This window comes from Rattus norvegicus, chromosome 7 (genome assembly GCF_036323735.1).
Source record: "Rattus norvegicus strain BN/NHsdMcwi chromosome 7, GRCr8, whole genome shotgun sequence".
Taxonomy (NCBI): domain Eukaryota; kingdom Metazoa; phylum Chordata; class Mammalia; order Rodentia; family Muridae; genus Rattus; species Rattus norvegicus.
Genome location: NC_086025.1, coordinates 13145088 through 13155806, shown reverse-complemented (window position 1 = coordinate 13155806; position 10719 = coordinate 13145088). Strand labels below are relative to the sequence as shown.

General features: G+C 38.7%; 1 long non-coding RNA gene across 1 annotated transcript; it reads left to right on the top strand.

The window, feature by feature from the left end:
- Positions 1–319: 319 nt before the first annotated feature.
- On the top strand, positions 320–7611 carry LOC134479825 (uncharacterized). The gene is made up of 2 exons (XR_010053576.1): positions 320–458; positions 7281–7611. It is a non-coding gene; the product is annotated as an uncharacterized LOC134479825 (long non-coding RNA).
- Positions 7612–10719: the final 3108 nt, after the last annotated feature.

Below are 10719 nucleotides of genomic sequence, written 5' to 3'. Positions count from 1 at the left end.
AGCTTCTCATTGGACCGTTGATGCTAAGTCGTAACAGCTTTCCTGATTGGCGACTGATAAGCGGGTCTGCGGGACCCGGTTGGGTTGGAGATGGTGATCATCTAATAATCAGGAGAGCATCCCTTCCCTGGAGGGTTACAGTCAAATGGACAGGTGTCAGTTCCTTGTTCTGGGGTAAACCTGTTTTCCTTCTGGGATAAACCTGGTCCAATCTGGAGTAACCAAGTATTTGAGAAAAATACGTTCAGGGTTTTGGGAGCAGCTTTCCTGGCGGTGTATATAGTGGACCACAGTGGAGTTTTCCACTTAAAAATACTGCAACAAGATTGATGGGGTAGTGTGGAGATTCAGTACTTCAGAATCAAAATACATGATTACAGGGTAGGAGAGATCCCTAAAATCAGTCTGGACACGGGATCAGAAGAGGGACCTGACATGTAAACTCCAGGATGATGCAGGTGAGGTAAACTGAACCTTCTGTAAGGCTGATATATTGATATCAGTTCTATTGATATAGAACACCAGGGATTGGAAAGGGTTTAGACTGTTACAAGTCCATTGCCTTGGGGGAGTTTTTACCTTACCTAACAACTATATGACTACTGTGAAAATCATTTGGAATATGCAATAGAACAGTAGTTTCCTTTGGAATGTACAGAGCACTAATTTTGTAACCATCCAAAAAGACAAGAACACTATTAGAAGGCCTACTCAAGACCATTCCTCCTTGATAACCTGTCCACCTAATGTTTCCACCAAGGCAGGAAAATTAAAACACTCCAACAAGGATACAATTATTCAATGTGAGAGGTGTGTGTATCTGTTTGTGTAGTTACATTGTAGCAATAGTATACAAAGGATGCAAGAGGTATGAAGGGGAACTCTTAGAGTTCTTCAAAAAAAAGGGGGGGGTTCTATACCCAAGAAAGCCTAGTTCACAAGTGCAAACATCCCCAAGACTCCGAATCACAGTAGCTGCTGTCAGAGACCCCCAGAGTCATTATTGATGAGTCAGAGACACTATTCCAACAGTATAACTCTTAGCGGTCCTTAGGACATCTCTCGTTTCCTCTATCATGAAATCTTTCTTTCAATATTTTAATATTCATAAGAGGAACCGTGTAATCCCCATTCATATTAATGTTTTACCTAAAGAAAGCTACCACATACTTTCAGTCATATGTGGAAATGACAATCTGGGAACAAAAACAAACAAAAAAAAAGAGACAAAACAAAAGTAGTAGAGGGACTATTAAAGAAGAACATGAGGATTTCAGAGGCTACAAGAAAGAGAGGAAATAATAAAGCAGTCGTTGGGAGGTCAGATATGATCAATCCATAATATATATCACATATATGTGTAACAATATGTCACAAGGAAAGCCATGAATAGGTTTAAAAATATGGATTAATAATTTGGCTAATTAGATTTTGAGGAATTTTCAATTTTGTGTGTGTGTGTGTGTGTGTGTGTGTGTGTGTGTGAGAGAGAGAGAGAGAGAGAGAGAGAGAGAGAGAGAGAGAGAGAGAGAGACAAGATCCTACTGTGTGTATACCCTACCTGGACAGGAACTTAGTATGTGAATCAAACTGTCTTCCTACTTGTGAAGATTGTCTTGTTTCAAATCCCAAGGGACTGGACTATAGTTATGCAGCACCATATGTAGCCTGGAGTACACAGCTCACCAGAAACAGAGGAGAGAACTGGGTCCTGAAAGTTGTTCTGATATCCAAACACTCTAAGTGGCACGCGTGCACAATTGCACACACACACACACACACACACACACACACACTCATGCTCTCTCTCTCTCACACACACACACACTCATGCTCTCTCTCTCTCACACACACACACACACACACACTCAAACACACACAAAAAATGTAACAATCCTAAAATATACTATCTACAGTCTACGCCAATGAAAGTATAAACTATCAAATCCTGAAAGAAAGCTTGATAAATTACTATATCCAGAAAAACCAATGAAAAGAAGAAATTATAAACACAATGTTTAACACCTGTTGTGGATGCTTAATGGAACAAATTAAAAGTTTAGGCACCTAAGTAGTTGCTAACACACTACTTACAGAAGGAATAAAAATACTGAGTATCAAGGTCTGTAATTTGCATGTATGAAACCCTCACAGTGGAATGCATTGTTCTACAGGGTTTGTACATGATAATGAAAAGGAAAACTAACATTTTAAAGATTTATTAAGACTAATAATATAAACTTTCTGACACATCTTATCAGAACAAATGATTAGTAATAGGTCTGATTTTCATGCCTATAATAACAGTATTCAGGAAGATGAGAAATGAAGATGCTAAGCCTGCCCATTCCAAATTGAAGGATCTCAGTGCTGGAATGTCCTAATATTGTTAAAATGTGGTGAAACATTTATCGCTGTAAGACCTTTTACAGTGACTCATTATGCAAAACCTTTCCTCCGTGCAAAAATTATTAAAACATTTTTATTGTTTTAAATAATTTTAATTAATAATTTAAGTATTAATAAAAACATTTTTATTGAAAAATGTTTCATACACTATATTCTGATCATTTTATCAAGTCATCTTTTGGTTTTTAATGTAAGTTGGATAACAAGGAAATACTACTTTTATATTTATGTTGAAATGAATCCTCAACAAATTGCATTAAGGATATTCAACTCTTCCAAGTTCTACAACGTCTAATTCAATTTTGTTCACTATAGCACAAAAACTTGTCAAAAAGCCTAAAATTAGGAGTGTTGCACAACCTTATGTGATTCTGTGTTGCCCTTGAGACCTTCTTTTAGGTTTGCAAATTCTTGAAGAACAAAGGTCAACACCCTATTTTTCTTTGGGACTGTGTCTAAATAGTCAGCTGGCTTCAAACATGGCAGCCTCCTGGCACTGCTTCTGAAATACTATAACATTTCATGAGTCAAGACACTGGTCTCTAACTTTCTCTTGGCTAATCATAAAAAATGCAGCAATACTCTTCTCATTTTTGGCAGAACTCAAGTGACTGAGATTGTGAATATGGATATAGTCATCAGTGTGTAGAAGCTAGTAACATTCTAGAACACATTTTTATTGAAGGCATATCTCCTACAAGAGCATGAAAACAGTCTGTATATTAGAAACCCCATTGACTATTTATCCTCAGATGTGCACTTCAAAGGTTAAAATTAAGTGAAAGCTAATGGGTAGCACAGAGATGTGGGAAAGGATTGGTAATCTTTCACTCATTCTGTCTTTTTTGCATCCTCTCCTATAACATGTTGCTTTATCCTCAATGACTCCGACATGACCTATTTCTTGGTAAACACTTGTGGCCAAATTTACCCAAGAGAAGTCTACCCATGGGATCTTACTTTCTTGAATGAAATCACTGTGACTGTCTGGAGAAGAAAATATGCAAATACACTCTGTGGGATTTATTTTGTGAGCTTATAAATATTATAGCTCTGAGGGAAAAGGTTCCCCAATTGGGAGTGTTGAAGCTCTGAAGAGAAAGTTATCCTGGCAGGCAGGAGGTCAAGGAAGAGCACAAAGTCACATTGCACAACAAACCTTACTGGGACTTACTGGGATAGACACAAAAGGGTGGCTGCTGCCCACATTCAGGGTTGTGAGAAGCAGCATGAATCTGAGCAAGAGACAGGTGGAGATTTCCAGGGTGAAGACTGGTAGGACTTAAAATCCTGAGCTTGGAAACAGTTCAGAGATTGGTGGTTTAGGGCGGGGGCAGCGGGGGCAGGGGGCGAGCACTCCGGGATTGGTGCGTTTTCAAGCTCACAAAGTTTGGAGTTTAAGTATTGGTGGCATTTTGGGCTCAGGGAATGATTGCTTTTCAAACTCAGGATTGTTGGGGTCTGGTGTGTTTTCAAACCTGAAGAGCTCAGACTTTTTACCCTACAAAGCCCAAAGTAAGAAAATTCTCCAGAATTCTCCAAGGAAGTGTAGGGGCTCATTAGCAAGGGGGGGGGGGAGGATGGGGAGGGGAACACCCATAAAGAAGGGGAGGGGGGAGGGGGATGTTTGCCCAGAAACCGGGAAAGGGAATAACACTCGAAATGTATTTAAGAAATACTCAAGACTATACATGGACTGACCCTGGACTCTGACATCATAGGTAGCAATGAATATCCTAGTAAGAGCACCAGTGGAAGGGGAAGCCCTGGGTCCTGCTAAGACTGAACCCCCAGTGAACTAGACTGTTGGGGGGAGGGCGACAATGGGGGGAGGGTTGGGAGGGGAACACCCATAAGGAAGGGGAGGGGGGAGGGGGATGTTTGCCCAGAAACCGGGAAAGGAATAACACTCGAAATGTATATAAGAAATACTCAAGTTAATAAAAAAAAATGTAAATAAGAAAAAAAGAGAAATACTCAAGTTAATAAAAAAAAAAAAAAAAAGAAAGCTCTCCTCGACTTGAGGCCCCAGGGAGTTGGGAGGCCTGGCACTGGGGTGGGGGACTACAAGTGGAGGGAACATCCTCTTGGCGACAGGGGGTTGGTGGAATGGGTTGAGAAACTGTGGGAGGGCGGACCCATGGAGAGGTAATGACAGGACTGTAAAAGAATAAAAGTAATAATAATAAAAATTAACCTCATTAATTAACAACACAGACATGCACGCACACAAACACATGAGTTGTTTATATACCAACAGGCATGTAACACTGTGGGTTCCAGCTCCCTCAGACTTACAGCATGGCAGATGCTTGTTAATATGCTGTTCTCTGGGATTCTTACCTCCTGGTTTCTGCATACTTCAACCCTTGTCTGCACCTCTTTTCTGCTTAGCTTGAGAGAATACCATTCACACTGCGATGGGAAGGCAGGGATTCCTAGGTTTCTCTCTAGTCATACTTTCTCCCCAGGAGAGTAAACCAATGAATCTGAGAATGCCACCCTGTAATGTAAAACTTCAGCACAGGTAAGAGACTTTTTATATTTATGCCTTTTCAGCATTCAGGATTTACATGTCCTAGGGTGAGCATGGATTCAACCATATTCATTTCCTTTGTTCTCTACTAGGTATTTCCTTTCTTTCTCTCCCAGATTTCTTCTTTAATTTTAATCTTCTGGTTGATTTTGGTTGACTCATTTTTACCTCTCAAATAGACACAGAATTTCTTTTTAATTTAATTTCCATATTTGATATTCACATTTCATCTCCCTTTGTCTGCTGAGTCTGTTACTCCTCAACATGAATACATTCCATGTTAGCCCTAGAACGCTGGCAAAGCACTTCGTAGAATTCTCCAAGTTAGGTTTTGCTTCTGTGAGAAAAAGATGATGCCATTGAGAGCAGTGACTTCAGAATCCCTCACCAAGTTCTAATGTAACAAGTGTTGCCTGTGTCACCTTACACTGACTTTGGAGCAGGAATGTCAGAATTAGGATTTAGATATCGTCTCGGCTTCATATTTTGATTCCCAGAAAATTTCACCATTTTTAATTGTTTTGTACATATACTTCCAACATGATTGTTTCGTGGATTATTATGGCATACCCGAACATATTAGCTGCAGGGTGCCCAGGGAAAGGTGTTACTTGGCCACTTTCAAATATGCAAGATTAAGAGATAGTAGCACACGATCTGCTTCAATTTCCTTGGTTAAACTAAAGAAAAAAATCATGTCTTTTCATTTAAAAAAAAGTGTATTTTGTTCTATGCAAGCATCCCATAGCTACAGGGAATCTGTGTATTAAGGTTGTGAAATGGAATATAGCTTGCACTTAATTCTGAACACAAACATGGAAAATGAAAATACATTATCGAGATCTAGGCTGGGAATCAAGGGATGACAGCTTGCTAAACAAAACACAGAAATGAGGCGGATTGATTGAATGTGACATCACTGCGCTTTTGCTAACACTTTGGTACGGCGCTGAGTTAACAGGCCAAGGATAGTGGAAGATGAAAATACTCAACCATGAAACATCATTAGTCAGGATACCTTGACAGAGAGAAATCATGCCCAGAAAAATGCAAACTTGACTATTAGATGAAATTTTTAATATTGAACTCTTTTTGCCTTGGGAGTTGTGGTAGTTTGAATAAGAACGGCCCTATAGCCTCATATACTTTTATGCTTAGGATTCAGGGAGTGACACTACTTGAAAAAGATTAGGAGATATGGCCTTGTTGGAAGAAGTGTGTCACTGGGAATGGGCTTTGAGGTTTCAAAAGCCCAAGCCAGCCCAGTGTCTGGCTTGTCCTGCTTCCTGTGGATTGAGATGAGGAAGTCTCGGGTCCTTCTCCAGCACCACATCTGCCTGTATGCCACCATGCCTCGCACCATGATGACAATGAAATACAGCTTGAAAACTATAAGTGAGCCCCAATTAAATATTTTGTTTCATAAGTGTTGAAGACCAGCTCTGACAACATGTTCACTGATCCAAGGAGTGGATGTGGGGTCAGTGATGATATAAAGCAGACACACAATTACACACTCTTGGTGGATGAAACAAGCTCCTATGGGCAAGTTCAAACAACTTTATAGACAGAGAGACAGACATATTTGATAGATGGAACATAGCTCCAACAACTTCACATATATACAAATAGATGAATAGATGGACAGACGGATGGTTGCATGGATGGATGGATGGATGGATGGATGGATGGATGGATAGATGGATGGATGGATGGACAAACATATACACAAAACTCCAACCACTTTACATACACATGTTTGGTGGACAGAGCAAAACTTCAACAAGCATGCTCTAACAAGATTCATTTTTTCTCTCACAACTTATATATCCTAGCAAAATCTTTCAAGCTGTATAGAATAATAAAATCATAGAATTATAGAATAGTATAATCATAAAACATGTTATAATCATAAAAGAAAGCAAATACATTTACGAGGTAGAAATTGTTTTCTTACTTTGAAAGATTAAGATGTTTCTCTTATACAACCCATTTTATAAATATATGATTTTATGCAAAATGGAGACTATGATGGCACATATACCTCAAGATTACAAAGTTTCAACCATGCTGCTGATTAAATTCTTTCCATAAGTGAGAGCAAGTACATAAACATTTTTAAGAGGGCTTTTTGTCTCTCTAATTGATTTTTTTCACATGCTGATTCTGTGTGCCTAAGTATAACCATCACAATTTCTCTGTCTACAGAAGATCAGTTGTGGGGCTAACATATCTCATTGCACTGATTTTTGTTTTCACGTTTGTTTATTTTTTATTAAAAATATTTTTCATACAATAAGTTTTGATCATTTCTTCACTCTTCAATTCTTTCCAGATCCTCCCTCCCAATTCAACTTTATGTTCTTGAAGGACCCTAGGAGCTTTTGCCAGCCTTACATCCACCGCCTCAGATCAAGACTCGGCCAAGTACCAGCTTCCCGACTCAGGTCTAGGCTAGGCCGAGTTCCATTCTTCACTTACAGTTCTCAGGAGGAGCAGGAACATTTTTGAAAAACCACAGAATGTTTTGACTGAGAGTCATCTGTCCCTCTGGTCCCAGATAGAGTTTGAATGCATGTCATATGCTTGCTAGTCAATAGGTTCAAAGGTCAATGAGGGGAAACCCTGATGTGCTGGAAGAATAAACCTCTTGCATTTGCCTCAAACTCTGTTCTCTTGTCTCACTTGGGGGGTCTCCCAGTAATTAGGACTCACTTTGAGCCTTACATTCTCTCTCTCTCTCTCTCTCTCTCTCTCTCTCTCTCTCTCTCTCAAAAAAGAAAAAACCACACACAAAACAAATGAAAATCAATAGAAACAAAAGAATAATAAGACCCCCCAAAATGCCAAATAAACCAAACTAAAGCAAAGTGTACATGAAAATATCATTAACTTAATTTTGCATTGGGTATCTGCTACTGAGAATAATAGGACCTGCCCTTAAATGTGATTGAAATACCCAGTGAGACTCCTGGAGAAAACTGATTCCTCCTTTACCAGTGGGTATCAGTTACCGGAAGCTTCTTGGTTGAGGTAGGACCCTGTGTTTACTTCTTCTTAGTGCTAGGACCCAATCTGCTTTGAACGGTGCAAGTCCTGTGTGTGGTACCATAATCTGTGCTGTATGAACATTAGATTTGTTGTGTCTGGAAGACACTGTTTCCTTGGAATGATCTTCTGTCTCTTATACTCTTCCTGACTCATCTTCTGCATGGACATCTGAGCCTTGAAAGGAGTGGTTTGATGAAAACATCTAACTGAACACTGAATGTTGCAAAGTCTATCACTCTCTGCATATTGCCTAGTTGTGGGTGTTTGTGTAAATTCCTGTCTATTGCAAGAAGAAACTTGTCTGATGTAGGCTGACTGAGGCACTCACTATAGTGGTCACTAGAAGTCATCTTGGTTGCTCTGTTCCTTTAGCAGCCTTTCAACTCAAAACAAAAACCCATGTCCAGACAGATTCACAGAAGACTCTAACCACACTTTCAAAAAAATATACCATCAATACTTCTTAAATTATGTGTGGAAAGCTTTGGAGACTGCTTCTAGGAATTTGGCAGGAATTTGACATTGGGCTGGGAGAAGGAAGTAGACTTGAGATGAATACAGCTGTGGAATGTGTTCTTTGTATCTTGATGGGTCTTGTTAAAACCCAGAATACAGTAATTATGGCACCTTTGTGCTTTCTCTGTTCCTTAACTACTCTATTTATGCCTTGTTTCTTGATTACTTTGTTTATTTATGCCTTAAGACTAATCACATTCTTTGTAACTTGAATGATATAAAAGCAGACTAGAAAAAAACAAAACAAAACAAAAAACAAACCTGCTTCAGCTTCAGACTGGCTCGGGTTGTGTGATAGTGTTGTCTAATTCTTTTCAATTCTTACTTCCTCCCCAGAGACCCTGTTGACTGACAGAGCTGGCTTGGTCAATTATGTTTTTAAAATATAGAAACAAAAGAAACATTCAAATACCCTCTATAAAGATAGAACTAGTCTAATATAAAAACACGATGAAGACAAAAAAAGATAAAATTTCAGGCCAATACCCCCATTGAACACACAGTAAAATATCTCCAACAAGTTATTTACAGACTCAGTGTATGCCTATGTCAAAAGATTATCCACCATGATGAAGCTGAGTTTATGCCCAAGATGCAAGGATGAGTCAATATATACAAGTTAATAAATGAAGTAAATCCTATAAATGAACTTAAAGTAAAAAAAATGTCATGATCACCTTAATGGATGTAGATGCCTTCATGATAAAAAAAATTCTAGCTGGAAAAGACAAGGAAAAAAATCTCAACACACTGAGATCTGTATACAACAATTGCACAGCCAACATCATCCAAAATAAGGAAAACACAGAAACAGTTCCATTAGAATCAGGAACATGGCAGGGTTGCTCGCTGTACCGCCTCTTTTCCAGTACAGTGCTCACAGCACTTCCTGGAGCAATAAGGCAAGAATGGGAAATTAAAGGGACACAAAAGGGAAAAGAAGCAAACTATTCCTATCCCGACGTGCAGATGGTGCTATAAAAGATCCTGAAAAATTCATGAGAAAGCTTCTAGAACTGATAAACAAATTTCATTAATGTGCCAGGGTATTACACCAACTTACAAAAAGCCTTTATATACAATGAGTGTGCTGAAAAGGAGATCTCAAATGCACTGTCATTCATAATCACCTCAAAAAGGCCTAGGACTAAACCTAATGAGGGACATGAAAGACCACCTCTACAATAAAAATTTTAATATCTCAAGAAAAAAATTGAGAAAGACACCAGGAAGTAGAAAGATCTGCTCTCATGGATTATCACTACTAATATTGTGAAAATGATCATTCTTCCAAACACTACTCACAGATTCAATGCAATCCCAATCAAAATACCCATAATATTTTTTACAGAAATAGAAAAAAATAAAATGCATATGGAACTAGTCACAAACAACCTCCAAATAAACAAAACTATCTCAGGGGTGGACGTGAAGCCTTCCAGATTTCAAGATAAACTACAGAACTATAGAACTGAAACAACACATTAATGACTGGCACGAAAAAGGGAAATGTACACCAATGAAGGAAAACAGAAGACACACACCATCGTAGGTTGACAATGAAACTCAAAAACAAAAGCTATACTCTGGTGGAAAGATAGCATCTTCAAGAAATGGTACTGGGAAAATTAGATGTTTACATGTAGAAGAATGAAATTAGACCTGTGTCTATCACTCTGCAGGAAAATTATCTCCAAATGAATAAATGACCTCAATCTGAAACCTGAAATGTTAAAAGTGGTAGAAGAAAATATAAGCGATATTCTACTGGATAGAGGTGTAGGAAAGTATTTTCTAAATAGGACTCCATTTCACTAGGGATTAAAACCAACAATTGACAAGTAGGAACTCATAAAACTACAACACTTCTGTACACATAAGGAAACAATCAAGTGAAGAGAAATGCCACATAATGGTAGAGACTCTTTGCAAGCTATATATTTGACAGAGGATTAATATCCACAATACATGAGGCTTTAGGAAACGAGTCAAGAAAACAAAGGACCCATTTTTTTTTACATTTTATTTTTTTTTATTAACTTGACTATTTCTTATATAAATTTCGAGTGTTATTCCCTTTCCCGGTATCTGGGCAAACATCCCCCTACCCCCTCCCCTTCCTTATGGGTATTCCCCTCCCAACCCTCCCCCCATTGCCGCCCTCCCCCCACCAGTTTAGTTCACTGGGGGTTCAGTCTTAGCAGGAC